The 21,871-nt window shown below is 40.9% G+C and overlaps 1 protein-coding gene and 1 long non-coding RNA gene across 26 annotated transcripts in view; both read left to right on the forward strand.

The window, feature by feature from the left end:
• Positions 1 to 21,871, forward strand: part of PTPRF (protein tyrosine phosphatase receptor type F) — a 457,928-nt gene that overhangs the window by 271,372 nt on the left and 164,685 nt on the right. The gene's annotated exons all lie outside the window — the stretch shown is intronic.
• LOC310680026 lies at positions 15,534 to 21,403 on the forward strand. Its single transcript, XR_014512619.1, has 2 exons — positions 15,534 to 19,212; positions 19,258 to 21,403. It is a non-coding gene; the product is annotated as an uncharacterized lncRNA (long non-coding RNA).

Here is a 21,871-nt window from a genome sequence, read left to right on the forward strand (position 1 = left end):
TATGTTGTATGAAGAAGTACTTTATTGTGTCTAAAACTGATCAACTGCATTGAATGAGCAAGTCTCTCTTTGCTACTAGATCTTTGTGGTGCTGTTGACGACGACAACGACCTCACCGTAGTAATTTCACTGTAGTTCTTTTACACAAACGAATGTGAAAATGTATTTGAAATTATTGTTAAGATATTTACAGTTGTTAGCCAGAAAATGGTCTGCTTTGTATTTCGGTGCAGTGTGCATTTTAAATCCCTGCTATTAAAAAAAAAAACTGCATTGAATGATCCTTAGAGAGGTTTTCCTTCTTCATATATAATATCAGAATCTATCTAGTTTTTTCCAAACCATGCCTAAGATTTATGATATCACCACTTTTTTCTAAACTAGAAGCTGAACAGACTAAAACACCTTAGCCTTCCCTTGTAGGGAAGATGTTCCAGCCATAATTATTTGGGTTGCCCTTTTCTGCACCTTTTCTAGTTGTCTTTGATATAGGGCAGCCAGAACTGCACAGTATTTCAAATGTGCTTGCAACCATAGAGATAGGCATTATGGAACTGGCAGTTTTATTTGCAATTCCTTTTTCTAATGATCCCTTGCATTAAATTTGCATTTCATTCAGCTTTCTACTATGAACCCCAAAATCTCTTTTCACCACAATTTCAGATTCCATCAAACTGTCTTTGAAGTTGACATTATATTATCCCAGGCCCCAGCATTTTACCCTTCATTTAGCTGAACCTCACTTTATTTACTTTGTTTACCCATTCACCTAGCCTGGATAAATCACAGTGCTTGGTAACCTACTTGGCTTTTCACTATCCCAAATCATTTGGCTTTTTCTGCAAATTTGGATACTTCCATGTCACCCATATCTTTTAAGAAAAGATGAAAAAACATCAGGCCCATTACTGAACCTTGAGGGAATATTCTAGGTTTTTTTTTAATTGTTCAGCCAGATAGTAACTCACAGGAGAACTTGTCCTCTTATCCCAGGTCTGCTAAATTTGCTCAGAGCCACTGATGAAGAACTTCATCTAAATAAATAAATGGAAGCCAATGTCTGTTATACCTACTCAGTTCTCTATCCACACTCTCAAATCCAAAAAGGTTGGTAGGACAGAACTCCTGTCATTTATAACGCTTTGTACCTACCAATTTATCTGGAACAGATGTTAAGGTAACTCACCTGTAATTTCCTGATCTTCCACACCCCTCCAAAGAAAACTATTTATTAACAATCACTAATATCTTTCTTTCCGATCCTCTGGCACTGAGGTCAACTTTAGGAATAAGTTACATATTTTTGTTAGAAGATCAGCATTTTGACACTGTAGAGTAGTTTTACGAACTCTTCAATGGATGCCACTCGGACACAGCGACATCAATTTTTAATTTGTCAGTAAGCGCCATAACTTAAGCTCTTGTCAACTCTATTTGTTTCAGTTCTCAGTTGCTCTCACTGGAAAAAATCTATTTCAAGTGTGGGTATCTGTCTTCCATCTTTCCTCACTGGAGACAGATGCAGAGAACTTGTTCAGATTAACTGCAGTGTTCTATCCACTTGTAGCATTTCTTTCAGTCCTTTGTCCTCTGACAGTAACCACCTCCCTTGCTTGTTTCCCGTTTTTGTTGTATTTTGTTGTTGTTAATTTAATATTTTTAGCAAAGCTCTTAAAATTGTTTACACACATACACACCCCGCACTTATTACTACCTTGCTTTGTCTTGCCAGGCATTTTTCTTCACCTCATTTGGGGAGACTTCTGTTTTCTGAACAAAGCTTTCTTGCCTTTTATAGCTGTCATGGGAAGGGTGCTGCTTGAAACCCTTGCAATCAGAGTAGGCAATACTGTGACAGATGAATGGGGGGGGGCTTATTTACATACTGTGGTGGGGCTTGTATGCATACCTTTCTGCTTCATTCAGCTTCTGTAGGACAATTGGCTCCCCCTATCTTCCAAGAACCAGAGGCTCATTGCACCAAGCAACCACCATGGTCAGATAGTTCATACTTGCGGATGGGATAGTACCACATCCCTGCTAACTTTTTGCTAGCCCATTTGGTCCAGATAAAGTACCCTGAAGATGAACTCAGCAGTAACATGTTCATGACCCAGACTACAGCCTGGGAGTCATTCCATTGAGCATATTGAACTAGAGCTTCTATGGTGGGTGGCAGCTTGTCCATACGTCTGACAGGAAAGATCCATTCGGGTTTTGTTCATAGAGCTGAGAGGACGTATGTCACCATTTGTGACAACAGTCAGTTTTGGAAGTGATGGGATTCTAAGTATAGCTCTTAAAAGAAGTGACAGGCCAGCTACATAAACTCCTCTATGACATCTTCATATGGCTGCCAAACCTATCAGGTTGTTCACTCTTGCCATTAAGGAGGATATTGACTTGCAACCAAATTAATGTACCTAACACTGGCAAGGATCCTGGTCTTGTTCTGTAAATCACAAATGCTATATGCTATTGATGTTTAACATCATACCTATTTCAAAGACCACATCACATATCTACAAGGGATTAGTCAGGTTAGCAAAAAGGAATGGCAGCATCTCTTTTTCAATTACTGACTCTCTCCTCTTTTCCCTGTCCTGCTTTGATAAGCGTGTGTCTCATATTTTTCCTTATCTTGCTGGCCTTTCCTTTTTCTTTCCCGACTTGGATGAAACAGAGAAATAGAATAGTGTGTCATCAGCATGCTAAAGACAGTTTACCCCAAATCTCCTAATGACTCCCCTAGCTGCTTAATAGGAGGTGAATAGCACTGAGGACAAAATGGAATTTCTCAGAATGGAACTCCATAGCATCTGCCATAATACTGAGGTAGACACACCCAATGCTATTATCTGGAAACAGCCCTGAGTGTGGAGTAGAACCACTGTAATACAGTGCCCCCAACCACCATCCCACTCCAGGATGGAGGATACCATGGTTAAAGGTGTCAGAAGCTGTCAAGAGGACAAGGAGCTGGGTCACATTCTCCTTTTCAAAATAAAGTTCATCCATCAGAATGACCAAGGCTGGTTTGGTTCCATAACAAGGTCTGAACTCAGCCTCGAATGGGTCTAGACCAGCTTTTCTTAACACTGGGTCCCCAGATGATGTTGTGCTACAACTTATATCATCTGTCAGGGACTGGCAGGGCTCTGATGAGTACATGGTGGACGCAGAGGGGTCAGAGGCCAATACAGGAGAGGGAGCCAGCATTTTATAGGGTTTTGTGCCACCTATGAGGCAGGAGCCAGGGTTGGTGGAGGGGGAAGCATCCAAGTAGCCAGAGGCTGGAGAGGAGGAGCAGGATGTGTTGGAAGTGGAGGAAGATGCAGTTCAGGCGAGAGATGGGGAAGTCAAATCCCCACCATCCCTTGCCCCACTGTCTCCAAGAACCAGGAGGGATTTGATGAGGCTAGCACAGGAACAACTCCCATGTAGGAGTGTTTGCATACACTTCGTCAAACGAGGCTACTTAAGCCCACGGGGGTGGGAGCTGGTCCCACTGTTGCTTCAACTGTTCAGCCAGGGCACAAGCCTGGGAAAGTCATGCTAGCTACGTAGCCACTAGGAACATGAGTGTGTGTATATTCTGTGCAGTTTAGGAGCTGCTGTAAGGATGTGCTTTTGTAAAAACAAAAACAAAAAAACACACAACTACTGGCCATTTGTCGTCCTTGGTGGGGTGTGCCCAGGACGTCATCCATGAACACTGTTCCTGCTAGCTAGGAATGATGGGAGTTGTAGTCCAACTACATCTGGGGACTCGAGGTTCAGAGAGGCTGGGTTAGATCAATTTCATCCAAGAGCATCTGGAGCTGATCAGTGACCATCCTTTTACAGCCAGTGCAGTATGGATAAATTGGTTATTTAAGCACATTTTTTCGCTTCATTTGTTCTCTCTGTAGTATGCAGCAATATTCACTGTGGCTGTTGACCTTTGGATCTGTGTGTAGGTAGGTTGGTGCTGATGAATAGATTATTCCCTCTTTGGGAGGAGGTTGGACTGGCCAATCCATGGGCCCTTCCAACTCGATGAGGCTGGTTTTTTGTTCTATGAAATATGCTTGAAAGCAGAAGATGCAGTGACTTGGTATGAAGATTCAATTTGTTCAAGCACTTCTTGAGTTCTGTAAATGACACTTGTAGTTATTGCCCATGATGCAGTATTTTTCTGCAATGTATAGTAGTGGGCAGGAGGAATGTTTTCAGTTTCTATTTTTAATTGTACCTGATTTTTTGTTGTGTATAAATGTGGAGTTTTCTTATATGTTTTGAAATTGCTGTTTCCTGCCCAGATCTTGAGGGGGAAGGTAGCATTAAATACTTCAAAGCAAGTGCAGAAAATCAGCGTCCACTCAAGTTGTGGAAATGCCCATTTGCCTCAATATGTAATGTTTCTAGTTTTTATCTTCCCCAATACATGAGTGTTCAGGGCACTGTGGTACCATTTGGAACCCCAACTTCCTATGTTTATAACTGTACCATAAAGTGCCATGGTAGAGATGCTGCAAATTTTGTTATGGCTTCTATTCATGTTAGGCCTAACAGTTCTGACTTGTCTGTGTGCTGTGTGAACAACAGGGCAACCTTGGGGCTTGTGGGTCAAAGAATCTGAGATAAAAGAATCTTGCTTCTTGCTTGCTGTGACTACTTAGTGAGACGAAGCATAGTACATGAAGGTCCTGCTATCCAAACACAGTATGTTCTCAGGAAACCTTTTGTTAGGCAAGTATTAGCATAACATCAATGATTTCCATGGGAAAATTTCTATTATCTTCCTGACCACCAACGTTTGACACCCCCCCCCCAAAAGGAAAACCTTCTGAAACCTTGCAGAAGGTAAACAAGGAAGGGGAGGGGGAACCACTCTGTTATTTGTTCGATCTCTCTCCCTTCCCCCCCCACCCCCCACCCCCAATCATTTCAGGCGAAAAGGTTGCTGCAGACTAAAACACAAAAAGTAAGTCTTGCTTAAGGCTGCTTATTTGTTTACAGTACTACATGCAGGGCCAGCTGTTGTGCTGTGTATAGCCTTGTTTGGGTACCAGTTCCTCATGTTCGGATATGGGATTTTTTTGTATAACACATGTGTGGATAATGGGACCCATGTGTATACTCTTCTGTGCCTTTCTGTTGCTTCATACTGAAGGTGATTTTGTGGTATCTTTACATGTATCTATATGGTTATAATAGTTTTTATGTGTAACTGCAGATTTTTATATGGCTGATGGAAGTATGTAATTGCTATGTGTGTATTAGTGTGAGAAAGAGAGAGAAGGAAGGAGAGGGAAAGCCAGAAAGAGGCATACATGTGTACATTTCAAAATTAGTCATATGGCCCAAATATAAGCTTCTCACTCTTGGTTTATTATCTGTGCTCCTTGTATTACCTTTTCAAAATCCAGCTCTTAATGGGAGGCAGAGAAGAAGAAGCTGAGTCAGCGTGCCTCATATCTCAGTGGTTTTAGTATGAAAACCAGAAAAGGTGAAGTGAATTAAAATCCTTCCCAGTTGTAGAGAGCAGAATCTGTTGGCTCCATTTTTAAATGTCAGTGAATTTTATTTTGCAGACAAGTGTAATAGATAGCAAGGAACTGAGCAAGCCTTTCTTCAGGTTGTACACCTTTTTCATTGCTGCACAAGGATCAAAAACATAAAGTAAAACACACTTTGTGCAGCAGCACAGAATAGCAAATAACTTGGAGACCGGGACTTCTAGGTTTCTTCACCTTGTGAAGTTCAGAAGATATTAAAGAGACTGAAGTGAGAAAACTGGCTTATAAATGGTTTGGGTCAGGATTTATCAAGAGGAAGTTATTTGAAGTGTTGCAACATTACAGAGTCGCCTCCAGCTTCTTTAAAAAAAATTATTGTGGGTATTATTTTGGTAAAAACTGGCATATCACTTCTCTGAACTAAAGTTTGTTTGTTCATTTACTTACTTGATTCCATTTATGAATCACTTTCCATAAAATATCTCGAAGCAATTTCACAGTAAAAACATCAACAATAGAAACAATTTGCAAACTTTTTTTAAAAGAACAGTTTCAAATCCATTACATATATAGAGTGAGATAAATATCTTAACTGAAAAGGGTTGAAAAAAGGTCTTCAATAGGCAGCGAAAAGACAATAGAGATGGTGACTGTCTGATATGTAACCAGAGGAAGTTCCAAAGGGCAGGTGCCACCATACTAAATGCCTGATTCCTATCTCATATGGAATGAACCTACTGATGAAATGGTTTCTGTAAGAAGCCCTCTCCTGCAGAGCACAGTGATTAATTTGGTACACAAGAAGTGAAGCAAACTTTTAGATATCCTGGTCCCAAGCTGCATAGGGTTTTATATTAAAACCTAGTGAAAAGCATGGGACAGAGACAGTCTTGCATGCATCTGCAGTTCCTTTGGGGAAAGCACAGTAGAGAAGTTAGCTTTATCCTGGACAGCAGTGGCCCAGAAATGGTTTGTCAAAGTAGCTAGAATCTGAGATACATTGGGAAGAGTGATGAGCTGCTGATCTGCCTGCTATAAAACCACAAATCTGAGCAGGGAAATGCTCATGTTCTTAAGTGTTTGCTGAACACATGTTAAGTATTTGTTTCAGTGGCCTTCCAAGGACACTGTGCAAATAAGCGTGGTGCAAATTACTTGAACTTCGCAAATACAAATCAGGAAATTAAAGTACCATTTCATTGTGAATGTTAATTTCCTGTGGGCATGGAATGATCCTGTAGGCAAGTGGATGATCTGAACTTGTGGATGGAACATTTGATACTACATCAACTAGGCAGCATTTCAAATTCCCGACAGAAAGTTTGGTCCTCTCTGCAGTATAGTGTTGGCACCTGGACTTTGCACATGTGGCATTTTACAGAAAGAAACTATAAGAATAGAGACATTGGTAGCCTAACACAAATAGACATGTTTTTCACCTGAGATACCTACTCACAGATATATGATCAGCCATGCCCTTGTCTAGGGCACAAGTTGGAAGTCCAGCATTACCCACACTGACTTGTATCCTTACCCTTCCCTACTATTTTGGGACTCCCAGCAGCAACAAGAGAGGAGCAGCAGCCAGAGCAGCTGCAGAGTAGGTCAATTTTCTTCCTGCTCTGTGTTTGCTGCTGCTCTCACTGCAAGGAGAGGAGAGTTGACAGATCACTCTTGGGGAACCTACACTCCCACACAAAAATTTGCAGTGAATGGCTTTTGTGGCCAAGACTTCAGGGTTAGGTGGGGTGGAGAGATTTAAAAAAACAACAACAAATGCTGGGTTGACATAGCTGACATCTGGACTGGGGTGGGTGTCAGTATTTGAGGTTTTTTATATTTATCTGTTGGTTAGTAGACAGGAGTACCATTTTGTTTCATCACTAGTGTGCTGCCAAAGTTTTATATTGCTGTTATGGGGCGGGGCTGCATTTTGTTTTTAGGTGATTGTATTGGATGTTAGTGTTTTATATGCGTTTTTCTCTTTTCTATGGTATGCTGTATTTATGTATAGGTTTTACAGTGGAAGTCATCTGGAGACCTTTTAGGTAACACCCATGATCTTGGAAGCTAAGCAGGGTCAGGCTGGGTTAGCATTTGGATGTGAGACTGCTTGGAAATAGGGTCCAGGTTTTTTTTTAGGGATGGGCCATAGCTCAGAGGAAGAGCATCAGCCTTGCAGGCAGAATGTTCCAGGTTTAATCCCCCACATCTTCAATGATCTAACTTCCTACCTTTGAGACTTCTCTGTTCTGGTAACTGAGCAACAGACTGAAGAGTAAAGAGGCCATTTCCCATGAACTGGGCTTGCAGATTTAATCTGGCTGTAGGGAGGGGAGTCATTCTAATGACACAAACTTTTATGTATGTGAGCACCGTTTTTACCTTTGGGAATACTATTTGTAGGCTTTGGGCTGCCTTCATTTATTTAAAACAGAAATCTATTTGTATTTCAGCAGTGACATTCAAAACTAGTTAAAATAAATTGAAAAGCATCCAGCTTCGAAAAGTAGTCTTCATTCTGTGTAACTTTTCTGAATGTTTTGCCCTGCTGTGAAAGTGGGTTGGGTTTTTTTTATTATTTAATATTTATTTCTTCCACTATGGAAGTCACTGAAACATCTGTTGGGAAGATCTAGTGGCCAATAGAAAAAAAGAAGAAAATTGCTTGACATGGGAAAGGGATTTGATGCCGTATCATTGCAAAACGCAGCAAGTACAAGAATATGGATGAATTTGGGGAAGCAGAATGCTGTGGTCTAATAGGAAGTCTACTGCTCTCTTGGGATAAGTCTGTGGATGATAATAAATCAAGAGGAGCATGACTTCTGGCTGTTCCTGGGGATTATTTTGTTCAAGCTCTAAGAAAGGAAGTTAAAACATGCGGAGAGGCAGCCTGGCTGTTTTTCAGTTTGTGTTTTTTTACTCCAAGAAAAATGCTGACATGGTTACTAATTATGTAATAAGTGGGTAGCTATAAGGAACTTTAAAACCTGACAAATTTAGTGTTTTGAGGTGAGGAATAGGTTGGATGCATGGAAGGGAGCAGTGCTCATTCCTGATTGATTTTATTTTAAAATTTAGCATTAACCCCTCCTGCTTAGCTGCACCAGTAGTGCCTCAAAACCTTTTAGCTCTAGCAAATAAATCAGCACATCCCTGCTGTCTGTTGCATAAATAAAATATGCACATTGTTAACTCTGCATTATTACAGGGTATCTGTACTTCAATATTTATGAAAGTGTCATCTGTTGTTTTGTGTTGGCTTTGTCTCAGTTTCTGTAACAGAGAGAAAGAAACAGAAAGAGGTGTGTGTAATGTACACCCTGAGCTCCCATTGTCTCGGAAGGTGTTCGGGTGCTCTCTCTTTCTCTCTCTCTCTCTGTGTATGTGAAAGAGAGCTGATACTTTCAGAATCACTGTTCCGAATAGATAAATGGAATTGCCAGAGGGTTACTAATATCCTTTAAAAAGAGAAATACTCTTTCTCCCTAAAGGAGGTGGGGGAAAATTAGAGCAATTACATATGTATTGTGAACGTCTGTATCAAAAAGAGCAAAAAAGGAAGAGAATGGAAGGCTTTCCCATTCAGTGTTCTAAGTGTATAATTGGCCACAAATTGCTTGAAGGGAGAACAAGGAGGGGCAAGGGCAGTGTCTGTCCTCCGGAGTTTTGCAGAAAAGTCAGATTTCCTTCCATATGTATCAGTGGGTAAAAGATGGCAGGCACAGAAGATTCTTTGGCATTGCCACAAGCAGCAGCCTAATGTGTCAACACAGATCAGTCTTGCTGCATGTCTAGCATCTCTTCTGTATGTAGATGGATTTTGATCCTTTACTAGACAGGCTGTTGAAATGTCTGAGGGAAACTGAGCTGCCTCCCAAAGCACCTACTGCTCTTTGCTATACTCACTACTGTATGTGAGCTCAGTCTCCTATTCACCTGTTAAGTAAGGATCAGGTGTTCAGTGGAATCCACACACACACACATACCCCGGCAATTGCATAAGATATCGACGCTAAAACATTTGATACAAGCTTAATAAACACAAGACAACTGCAGACAATGTCGATTTGAGCCAGTGCAGCTGTTGTGAGGAAACAAATGCTTTTTAAAATAATTGCATGCAGGACGTTTTACTGGATCAACAATTCAAACTACATTCAATATTAAAAGCTCACCAGCATTTGTCAGATGACCTTTTGGTAATCGTGAGAAGTATTGATAGTGTGCATAAGTGTTCTTGAAATGGGATATCCTCTCTGGATTCCCACTTCTGGGCTTTGGACCATCCCTTGGCAGCCTGAAAAGATAATGGGCTTATCTTGTAGTGTTTTCGAATAGGCTCAGATAAGCGTTTTACCTAAGGGCTTCAAGTGCTGTTTTGCTCCCTAGAATCTAGCCCAACCCCCTGCATTGCAAGAGCCTCAGCTAAAGCATCCATGACAGATGGCCATCCAGCCTCTTTTTAAAAACCTCCAAGGAAGGAGAGTCCACCACCTCTCATGGGAGTCTGTCCACTGCTGAACAGCTCTTAGTGTCAGAAAGTTTTTTCCATATGTTCAGTTGGAATCTCCTTTCCTTTAACTTGAAGCCATTGATTTGAGTCCTACCATCCAGAGCAGGAGAAAAGCGTGTTCCCACCTCCATGTGACAGCCCTTAAGATGTTTGAAGATGGCTATCTCCTCTCAGTCTCCGCTTTTCTGGGCTAAACATACCCAGCTCTTTCAAGCGCTCCTCATAAGGCTTGATTTCCAGACCCTTGATCATCTTGGTTCTCGTCTGACTACACTGACTATCAATTTAAATTTAAAGCGCTGGCTTTGACATATAACGCCTCAAATGGCTCAGGATCGCAATACCCCAAGGACCGCCTCTTTCCATATGAACATACCCAGACCCTGAGATCATCTTCTAAGGCCTTTCTTCATGTGCCTCATTGAGGGATCCAGAGGGTGGCAACACAAGAACTTGCCTTCTCTGCAGTGGCTGTCCGTCTGTGGAATGCTCTCCCCAGGGAAGTTCATCTGGCGCCTTCATTGTACAACTTTAGGTGCCAGGCAAAAATGTTCCTTTTTAACCAGGCTTATGGTTGATTTGATTGACTTCCTGTGCCCTTTTAAAATGTGGTTCTTTTTTTGGGGGGGGGGGTGCGTGTTACTGGGTTGTTTTTATTTTGATTATATATATATATGTTGTGGTTTTATATTTTGATTTTGTTCCTTGAACCATCCTGAGTTTTCTGGGTATAGGGCAATATATAAATTCAATAAATAAATAAATAAATCATCTTAGTTACCCTCCTCTGCACATGTTCAACATCCTTCTGTCAGAAGGTTTTTCCATATGTTTGGTCGGAATCTCCCTTTATCCATCGATCTTGGGATTATCATCAACATTATTATCATTATTATTATTATTATTATTATTTCATTTTCTACACACGTGTCTTAAGATGATGTACAAAATGCAACAAAACAGCTAAAACCAACACAGAAAATAATAGTAAATATATTTTAAAACAATACCAAGTAGACACCCTCAGGAGAGATCTATTCATCTAGCTGGGAAAGTTTGTTGGAAGAAAAAAGTTCTTCAGTTGATTCTGGAAAGTGCAGATAGTGGGTGCCTGTTGTATTTTGGAAAGAATGCTGTTCCACAGAACAGGGGTATCACAGTAAAATCTCCCCTACAAGTTATAGTGAAGCAGGCTTCTGATACCTTGGAACTTGAAGGAGAAGCTCTCCCGCAGGTCACAGTGACCTACTGGGTATATGAGGGATGCTACGGCAGGGCTCTTGCATTTTAACAGATGTATTAACATGTCTATACCACCCTTCAGTTCAGTTTTTTCAGGGATGTTTGCAATATTTAATAAAACACAACAAAATGAAACCAGCAACAACAAACGACAAGTCTCTTTCATTTCCTATGACCCTCAATGGTCCTGTATTGTTCCTTAATAGCCCTAGCTTGGCTAGGTCGTTTTGCATATGATAGCCCAGGAATTCCTCTGCAGCTTGTGTTTTCCCCTTTATATTCCAAATAATCAAAATCCTACCATTTATCAATGTTTAGGGTTTTTTGGGGGGGGACCCTTTATCTTTTTCAAAGCTAATACAGGATGGCTTTTAATGGCAGATCAGTTGACAATGCCCTGCTGCTCTCACCTGAAATTGCATTCAGACATTAACTGAGTGTAACTGTTGTACCATATCCAGCAGTTGAATAATTGGGGATGGTCGCTTTAGGTGTAGTTAGGGCATAATTGAGGTAATCAGAGATAATTTCTCTAGACTCGGGTCATTTCAGCCCTGTAGGCATAGCATCCAAGTTTGTAACTGTTGCCACTGAATCTTGTTACTGTCAGCAGTACCGGTCGCCCCCCCCCCAACTTTGTGATCATTCTCCTGTACAGTACTGATTGGCTTATACAGAAACTTACACAACAGTATGCAGTTTTGCTTTATCTCTACTCTGCCACTTCCAATTAATTATAACTTTAAAAGAAAAATCATAGCACCACCTCATTGTGTATAAGATGTAGAGAGGACCAGAATTTTTTCCTGTTACACACACACACACACACACACACACACACACGAATGGTATTACCACTACAGTCTCACACTTATTGACATGGCAACACAAACACCCACACCCACTCAGCTTGCCGATCAGTTGGTCGGCGGTTCAAATCCCGCAATGGAGCAAGCTCCTGTTGCTCTGTTGCAGCTCCTGCCAACCTAGCAGTTCAAAAGCACACCAGTGCAAGTAGATAAAAAGGTACCGCTGTGGCGGGAAGGTAAACGGTGTTTCCATGTACTCTGGTTTCCGTCACAGTGTTCCATTGTGCCAGAAACTGTTTAGTCATTCTGGCCACATGACCCAGAAAGCTGTTTGCGGACAAACGCCTACTTCCACGGCCTGAAGCAAGATGGGCGCCGCAACCTCATAGTCGCCTTTGACTGGACTTAACCATCCAAAGGGTCCTTTACCTTTTACCTTTACCGATACAGCAGACCACATTCTAAGTGTCCTTGAATACTTATTCCCCCCACTTTTCTACTCCTTGCCCCATTTTTTAACAGAGTGAGACTTGTAACTCCCATTGCTCTATATAGCTCCGATTATATATTTGTCAGGGACGCGGGTGGCGCTGTGGGTTAAAGCCTCAGCACCTAGGGCTTGCTGATCAAAAGGTCGGTGGTTCGAATCCCCGTGGCAGGGTGCGCTCCCGTTGTTCGGTCCCAGCGCCTGCCAACCTAACAGTTCGAAAGCACTCTCGGGTGCAAGTAGATAAATAGGGACCGCTTACTAGTGGGAAGGTAAACGGCGTTTCCATGTGCGGCTCTGGCTCGCCAGAGCAGCGATGTCACGCTGGCCACGTGACCCGGAAGTGTCTTCGGACAGCGCTGGCCCCCGGCCTCTTTGAGTGAGATGGGCGCACAACCCTAGAGTCTGTCAAGACTGGCCCGTACGGGCAGGGGTACCTTTACCTTTATATATTTGTCATTGTATAAAAATTATTCCTTCTGCTTTTCTGTACTAAGTTTAGGGAAAGGAAAGTAGTTAAGCCTCCTAGTTTGGATGCATACACTGTCCATACCTGTTTTTCTGCTTTAAAAAAACAAACCTTTTTCTTGTTTTGTAGTTGAAGGTTATTTTTTATATTATAATAATAGGGATTCTAACACTAGCTCCCTAACAGAGGGTGGAAAGGCATCAGTTAAGAAAAGCTTTCCAAATCTGAAGTATAATGTTTTTCAAATGCATGCACTGGCATGAATATTTGAGATTTTTACAGCTTGAAAAAAGGAGTTTTTCAGTTTTAGTGCAACATATAGGACATGGGTCATGATGCTGATTGTTCAGGGCAAGGATGCTATTTCAGGATTTTATATCTTTTACTGTACCTTAACCTTCAAAAGATAGTCTCATGACAGAAAATACTGTTTTAAAAGGCAGGTAACACCCACATTGTTGCAAGTATCTTTTATCAGTAACTTCTCAAAGCCTTTCTGTGTTTTCCTTTGAATTCCTGCTGCCTTGCAATGTTATTCTGTGATTTCTGGCTGTTCTAAATGAAAATGTATTTTAATGTGTGTGTCAAAATGACCCAGTTTATTCTGATTTTGGCTTCCTCCACTTGTAGATTTCTCCATAGTTCTTGCTGAAGGAAAGTCAAGTGTTGGATGTCTTGGGAGCTAGTAGGATGCCTACTGAAGGATGTTTGAAGATTCTCTCGCTTTCTAGCAGGGTCAGCCCTACTATTAGGCAGACTGAAGTGACTTCCTCAGGCAGCAGATGCTACTGTTGTCATGTTGGAAGACAGAGCTATGTGTTCTACAGAACTTGCCCTGTGCCCCCAAAGCTAGCCTGTCGCTCTAATAATAATTAAATTTTCAGGCAAGAAAATTTTCAGGCAAGAAAATTTCAGATTTCCTGTGGCAAGTCTCCACACTTTGAAATTTTCCTTAGAGAAATATTTGTAATGTGCTTAGCGATCCTTTTACATGTCAAAACTGACCTGTGAGCTATGTTTAGGGTATCTGAACACTGACTCTAGCCACTCTAAACAGAAATGAATGTATCTTAGGGCTATCACCAACATCCTAGTTCTCAGGCAGCAAGCACACCTGAAGTCCTGGAACTCATGGACTTAGAAATAGGATTTATTGCCTCTGTGGGGGCCAATACTTCTAGAGTAAGCAATCCCTTCAACTTCACAAAATTTGGAAAATGTGCCTGGATCTTAGTAATAGGAATGGGCTTCAAGACCTACATGCCTGTTGTTAATTCTGTTTCTAAACATTTCCATGTGATGATTTTGTCTTCCACCATGCCCCTTAGAAGTTTCCAAGCCCAGTCTTTCTGGCTCTTCCCCTCTTGTTGACACCATATCATTTTCCTTGTACTTAGTAGGGATTCTTCCTTGAATCTTTGCCTTAGGCAAAGAATTATAAATACAGAGGAGCCACCCAGGGGATAGGAGATTACAGCAGCATGTGTTTCATGTATTCGTGAATTTTGTAATCAACATGTTAAAGAAGTGGCACACTTCTATTCCTGGTGGCTTTCCAAGGTTGTACTTCATAGGAACAGGGCATTGCAGTGCACTAGGTTGTGGACTGGCAAACAGGAAGTTCTGGAACTGGGTACCTCATGGTCAGGTTAAACATTGTGAGGTGCAGAGAGGCAGAGGTTTCTGTGTTTTGAAATTGAATTTAATGTGGGACAAGCACTGGCCAAATGTCTGGAAATAGGGGAATGTGGTTGCTTTGTGATACATGGATGACAGTTGAATGGTCTTTTTTCTGTTGAAAATTAGTTGAATGGTCTAGTTCACTCCTTTTTTAAATTTTGATTATTGTATTTAATTATATCCTACCTTTTCCCCAGACCAGAACTCAAGGTGGCTTACAGATAAAAAATCAAAAGATAAAATAGAAACAGCTAAATATATATATATATGATTGTCATTAAAGAGAAATGAAACACTAATGAAACTAAATCGTTCTATTAAAAAGTTCTATTAAAAATACAGGCAATAACAACACTAGCCCCTTCCTGTGAAAATGCCAGTTTTCAAAGGCTTGTTGGACTAAAAAGGTCTTTACCTGCCAGCAGAAGGACCACAGGAAGGGAGGCAGTCTAAATAATGTAGGAAGGAAGCTCCAAAGTCTGGGAGCAGCCACTGAGAAGGCTGTCTCTCCCATGTCCCCACCAAGCATGCCTGAAAGGAGAGCAGGGAAGGGCCTCCCCATGGAGATTTCAGAGGTTGTGCAGGTTTTTGTATGAGGGAATATGGTCTTTCAGATAACTTGGACCCAAGCCACATAGGGCTTTACAGTGGTACCCTGGGTTAAGATCTTAATTCGTTCTGGAGGTCCATTCTTAACCTGAAACTGTTCTTAACCTGAAGCTCCACTTTAGCTAATGGGGCCTCCTGCTGCTGCCGCCCTGCCGGTGCACGATTTCTGTTCTCATCCTGAAGCAAAGTTCTTAACCCAAGGTACTATTTCTGGGTTAGCGTCTGTAACCTGAAGTGTCTGTAACCCGAGGTACCACTGTATACGTAATAATCAACACTTTGAATTGGGCCCTGAAACAGACCAGCAGCGAGTGGAGCTCTTGTAACAAGGGAGTTGTATGTTGCCTATAACCAGCCTGATCCATAATTCTGGGGTTGGTTACAATAAAACCAAAGCATATGCAATTCCAACACAAATTAAGAGCAGATAAAGACATAGGATTCAGAGTAGACTCATTGGAATTGGTAGACCTAAGTGGATTGTGTCCATTAATTTAAATGGGTCTCCTCTGAGTAAAACAAACATTAGACACAACCCATAGCAAATCACTAAGAAAACATCTTTATAAAAGCATCCATGGAATTTCCCATGGCTCCTAATTTCATTGGCAGATTCAAATCCCCAATGTGAAAAAAATAAACAAAAATGGCAGACATATATCTCAAAAGAATCCCAAAGTGCAAACGTAACCATTGTATTGCTTATCAGATGACAAGTGTTCTGAAGGGAGGCAAGACATATACAGGTTTCAGCGTCTGCTCAGTAGTGGGACTCGCAGTGCTGTCACCGAGCCGCAGCCAAGAAACTGCTGCCACCTTTCTTTTCTGGGAGTTAACTTCCTCACTGGCAGTTAACCATCAGTTCCAATGCAGAGGGCTGCTTGTGTATTTGTGCACAGGTGCACATAGTGTATACAGAGCACTAACGTGTTAATGTAAAAACACTTCTGGCCATTTTTCCATAATTAGCCCTGGTGGATTTAGTGTGAAGAATGAATATGGTTTCATTTTATAGCCAATGGTTTATTGAATTTGCTGATATTAGCAGTGTGTATTATATTGACATAGTTCCTGTTAATCGAGTCTTACTACAGACATAAATGAGTACATGTATAATAACAATGTCTTTTTTTATGAATTATGAGGGAAAGATGTGGCTGTATCTGCCATGACTGAATGGTGGTGGTGGGGAATATCTTAAGCACAGTTATTGTGCTCAGTTCACTTGGTTTGGGTTTAATGTTTGCAATCCATGCTCTTAGTCTTGCACAGATCAATAGGTATACCTAACAATGCATCTTCTGAGATCCCACTATTCTTTTACATATTTGTATACAATCCAAATGGGATTTCCCTTCCATGGGAAAAAGTCAGTTTCTTGGCATAATTTGTTAGTATTTTATTGCGTGGGGTGTGTGTGTGTGATAAGAATAACAGCACTTACTCACATATGTTACTTTTAGAATCCTTAAAGGAAGATCTGTATTATAACTCCTATATTACAGATGGATGATATTAAAAATAGTGGCTTACCTGAGAGGCAAGATTCAGACCAGGAGTTTCCTGATTCATGGATCAATCCTAGTTGAAGGAAGAATTGTAGACAGTCAGTTCATTAGTAAAAGCCTCATGTGATCATGTAATGGATCTAGAAAGACACACACAACCTCATGTTTTTAGAGGGCAACCATTAAAGGGTTATGATGTCCTTTTTTAATAGTAACAAAAACCTAGGTTTAGCCATCCAGTTCTAGTATTTGGGCCCCCCCTGTTCAGATGAGGCATCTAAAAGCGTTGCAGTTTGTATATAGTCTGCAACAGAAACATGTGCTGATATTTTTCATCAGTTTCTAGTAAGAGAACAGCAACCTATTTTTCTTTAAATAGCATTCTCTGCAGCCTTCTCAGAATTTTCTGTGGTTCCCCCCTCCCCTTTGGTTAGGGTAGCTAATGTCAACTTTCTGTTGTTGAACCAAACTCTGTAATAATGGAGCAATGACACATCGAGCTCTTTGTTTGCGAACTTATTAATCTGCTGAGAGAAAACACTCGATAAGAAGAAAGAGATGGGAGGGGGCAGTAACTTAAGTGCAGCCATTAAAACGTATTATGGAGACCCTGGGCTTGTTCTAAATAGAGTAAAATTAGCAATGCAAATATTTCTACTCGCCAATTATCCTAGATATAAATAGAAGGTTGGAGATCTGCACAGTTAATACCAGTCATGTTGAAACCTTTTCTCAGCAGTTCACCAGCAAAGTGGCTTTGTGTTTTCCAATCTGTATTCATAGGGTTTAAGGGACCTGGTGAGGAGGATGGAAAGGTGGAAACAGGTTTAAAGGGCTGTGAGGAGTAAATTATTTCTTGTACTATTGTAAACAGAACAATCCAGTGATGTCTGGTTTCTGAATGGTAAATATGCACACATTGATACATTAAATAAATACACATTTCTAGCCCATTGACTTCTCCCAAAATTATTTTTATATAGAATTTGCAAATCTGATGGCCCTGCTCTGAGTACAGATCCAGAATAGTCTGATAACATTAGGAACAAAAAGTATATGACTACCAATATTGATTGTTCCTGCTGAGAAGGTGGCATATTTCTGGGTCTGATAATTGCCTTCTAAAAAGCTAGATTTGGTGTTTAAGGGTATGTCCAGATAGCTCTGATTTTATAAACTAGATGTACTATTCCAGCCTCTTATCTGCCTTATAGATAATGCTAGAAACTTCACCAAGTCAGTGCATGCTTTGCAGGCGATGTGTGGCTAGTGAGTGGCCAGGGGTTAGGCTGATGGATAAAAATAGAGCCAGGAATGTCTATATTCAGTACCCTTACACACCAGCTTCAGACTGAAGCTCAGACACCTTTTGTAGGAAGAGCCCTTGAGCTGGGGAGCAGAAAAGTCAGAGAATGGGGTACATGAACTGAATGTCTCAGTACTTGCTGCACTGTTAAAAGGCACTCAGTCAGGAGTGTTGTTGCTTTAGGCCAGGTCAGATCAGAGACAGGGTGCATTACTTCTGAACTTGGGAGGCCTTGTGCCAAGTAAAGGTTGAGGTGGATGGACAGTGGGCTTCTTAATAGGTTACAAGTCTGGCATCTGCCTAATTCCACTAGTATATTGTGTCAGCCATGATAGCCTCTGTTGCATAAGGCACAGACCACATCCTCTCCTAATATTTGTAAAGATTAGGATAAGGAAAAAAAACACTCTTATGAGTAACAGAGCTCTTTTATACCACGAGTTTATAAATGAATTTATTGGTTATAAGCCATGGTTCTATCAATATTTAGAGATAAGACTATACTGTAAGTATAGGTTACAAGACTTTATTTTCAGGCAACTAACAGCTTGGAAACTAGATTCTAAAGTTACAGTATAAGAGTATGCAGAGGAACATCTCTGTTACATGGTTGTCTTCATGACAAGATAATTCTTAGAAATATAAACCTAAATGGGACAATGATCTGCAGACTCATGCTTGAATCTCCAGGAAAAAACAAAACTGATGATTCCAATGAAACTTTTATTTCTAAAATGAATTATACTCAGTGCTGATGTCAACACACTTTGTGATCACTGGGCTCTGAATACAAATTTTCCAGGCCCAGAAAGCATGCCAGTATTACAAACTGTGTTTCTGCTGTTTTGATTGCTGTTTGATATAAAGAACAGTTTATCCCTTCCCACATCATTCACATTGATGACTGCAACAATAGCGATGGCAGGGAAGAAGGTATTTGGCTCTCTTTCCTTTTGCCTCCTTTTCTGGTGCTTGGACCAGTTTCTACAGTTGGATTTGGAATTTTTGTTCACTTCTGAATCACGCTTGGTAAACGCAGCCTGTCTGCCATGCAAAAATAGGAAAATAGCTAGGTTAATTCTGTGCCAAGTTCAAACCCTCTTGTGCCACAGTGACATCACAGAGAGTGTGGCAGGTTCTTTATTTCTCCCCCTAAATTCCTCTTATGAGCCCTCAAACCCTCTTAACTGTGTGCTAATTTAGCTGTGGCAGCAGCACAGCGGGGACTTTTCTCTTCCTGGCATTGTTAATGCTGCTGTGGCAGTTCCTTGGCATCTGGATGGGGAAAAAGACCTCCCAACCATTGCCGCTCAAGGAGCAGCAGCCAGGAGCAAGTGTGTGGGAGCTGTAGCATATGTATGTCAGCTTTATTGTTCATAGTTAAAAATGCAGATTTTAGGGGTATGCAGGAAGTTTTTCTCCAAAAAAAACCAATTCTCCCCATTATTATTATTTTTTTAATTTCGCTATAAAAATTGAAATCTCTCCTCATCTCTTTGTCACAGCACAAATGTTCAGTTTGAGGACACATGTGGCCACCACCTTGCTGAAGCAGTCTGAGTATCTGGATAGGTGACTTCCAGTGAACCATATGTAGACTACACTGGGTTCCATAATGGAAGACAGGTGGCATATAATGAGAAGGAAATAAATAATAAACAAACAAATAAATAAATAATAGAAAGGGGGGATTTTTCTGCTGGAAACCACCTCCTTTAAAATGAGAGGCAGAATTAAATATACAGATCACACTGAAATGTTGACCAAGGAAGAGGTTACTTATTCCTAAAATGGGGATAGGCAGAATTTAAATAGTGACAGGTTGAACCATTTTAGTTCAAACACAAACACATTTTCTTGCAGATTTAGATAGCTAAGCTGGATAAGGAAATGTGCTGAAAAAGGAGCAAGTCCTAGTGAAATAGAAATTCAATACTGAGCATGTTTAGTGCTCTATAATAGCATTGATGGAACTTGGAAGCTTTAATTAAAATACTTTGCAAGTTCCAACTATGATAAAATGATAAACAGGAGTGTAGGATTTTCCAAAACTGTTAAGCTTTCACATTAGGCAAGACGCCATTGAGCTTCTCTGAAACATGCTTCCAGATTTCTCCCTAGGGCTCACAGCAAGAGAGACTGTGAAATGTCTCACTGGAAGCCTTTTGAAATGAAGAACTGAATATCACTATAAATGTGTCCTTTGTTTTTAGAAAATATTGGTTTAGGAGATCATGAGTGGCAAAAGCCCTTCTAAGGCATAATTACAATTTGTACTTCCAAATTCAGCCGTTCTGCATAATTCTTAAAGACACCTATTAGAAGAGATGCTCTTCATTGAATACAAGCCACCAATAGCTTCCCTGTCCCCACTGTGCTATGGAAGCCAGCATTTGCAGAATTGGAGATCATTGTTGCTGTTATTGTTTAAATTTATATCCTGCCCTTCTTCCCAAAGGAGCCCCGCATAGCCAGTTCCTCCAAGGAGCCAACCTACATAAGGATTTAGATTACATAAGTTCTCTGCTGATAAAACACCTCTTTATAGTTGCAATAGCGAGAAGAGCTTCAGCTGGCAGCGCACACTGAGAACTGTCCATGGTTACGACTTTCCTGATCTCTGCTCAAAGAGATCTGGCCCATCCTGTCTTGCCCTTCCCAGAAATCACACTTCTTAACTGCTTCCCCTTCCTCATGCCTGAATGGAACACAAATTGTCCTTCACCCTTAAATGAATATTCTGCACATCAGCCAGGTCCCTCAGTGATTATCTCAGATATAAAGTGAGGTAGAGCCCATGAGCATTCCAATTATTAGTTTGATTCCCTACTTCCAAAAAGAGAACAAACAGAGATATCTGACAGACATGAACTCAGTTCTTCATCCCAACATCACTTCAGAAGTGGGGGCAGGCTGAACTTTATCTGCTGAGCATGACACATTTTTTCTTCCAGAGACAACAATCATTTAAGGGCCAAAATCATCAGAGCATGCTCAACTGACCTAGGCTCCGAAAGCCTTCATGAGACAAAGGAGAAGAGAGGAGCAGGCCACTTACTTCTCCTCAGGCAGAAAATTCTCTGTTTTATCAGGATGAAGACTAATGTCTAGCTGCTTCCTACTTTGGTTGGGGATTTTATCTTGTCAGCATGAGAAAAGTAAATGACCATGGCTGCAGAGAGATCATTTAAAGGCAAGCAATGATTAGGTGAATACAATACATGGGTGTGGGAGGAAGAAGGGGAGAAAAAGAGTAAACAGATGCTACAATGTAGCCATTACGAAGAAAGATTAGAAGAAAGCAAGCTTTCCTATAATATTTGAATTTAATTTTTTGTGTACCATAGAAATGATTTCTGTTGTGACTGCTGGACCAAGGTTTTGAAAATATTTGTGTTCCTCGTTAATTGCATATAACAGAATTTTAACGTTCTGTCTTTCATGTTCCAGAGATGGTTGTTCTTCACCTCTCCCAGAGTGTATGAGATGCACTTGTTTCTTTGTAACTGATTGTGCCTACTTCTCTAGTTGTGTTAATTTCTTTTGTATTAGACTTCTCCTTAGGGGGAGATTTGGTTGACTTTGTGCAACTTGTGGCTCTGCTAGGGTGGTGTATAGCAGCAAGTGTAACCTAGACTCCATTTGAATGTTTTATTACACTACATAGGCACCATCTGGATCCTGATGATTAAAACAAGCCTTCAGAGCTGCATGGGGCTTTCAACTTGTGTCACCAAAAAC

The sequence above is a fragment of the Podarcis tiliguerta genome (assembly GCF_965153285.1).
Source record: "Podarcis tiliguerta genome assembly, chromosome: 6".
NCBI classification, from domain to species: domain Eukaryota; kingdom Metazoa; phylum Chordata; class Lepidosauria; order Squamata; family Lacertidae; genus Podarcis; species Podarcis tiliguerta.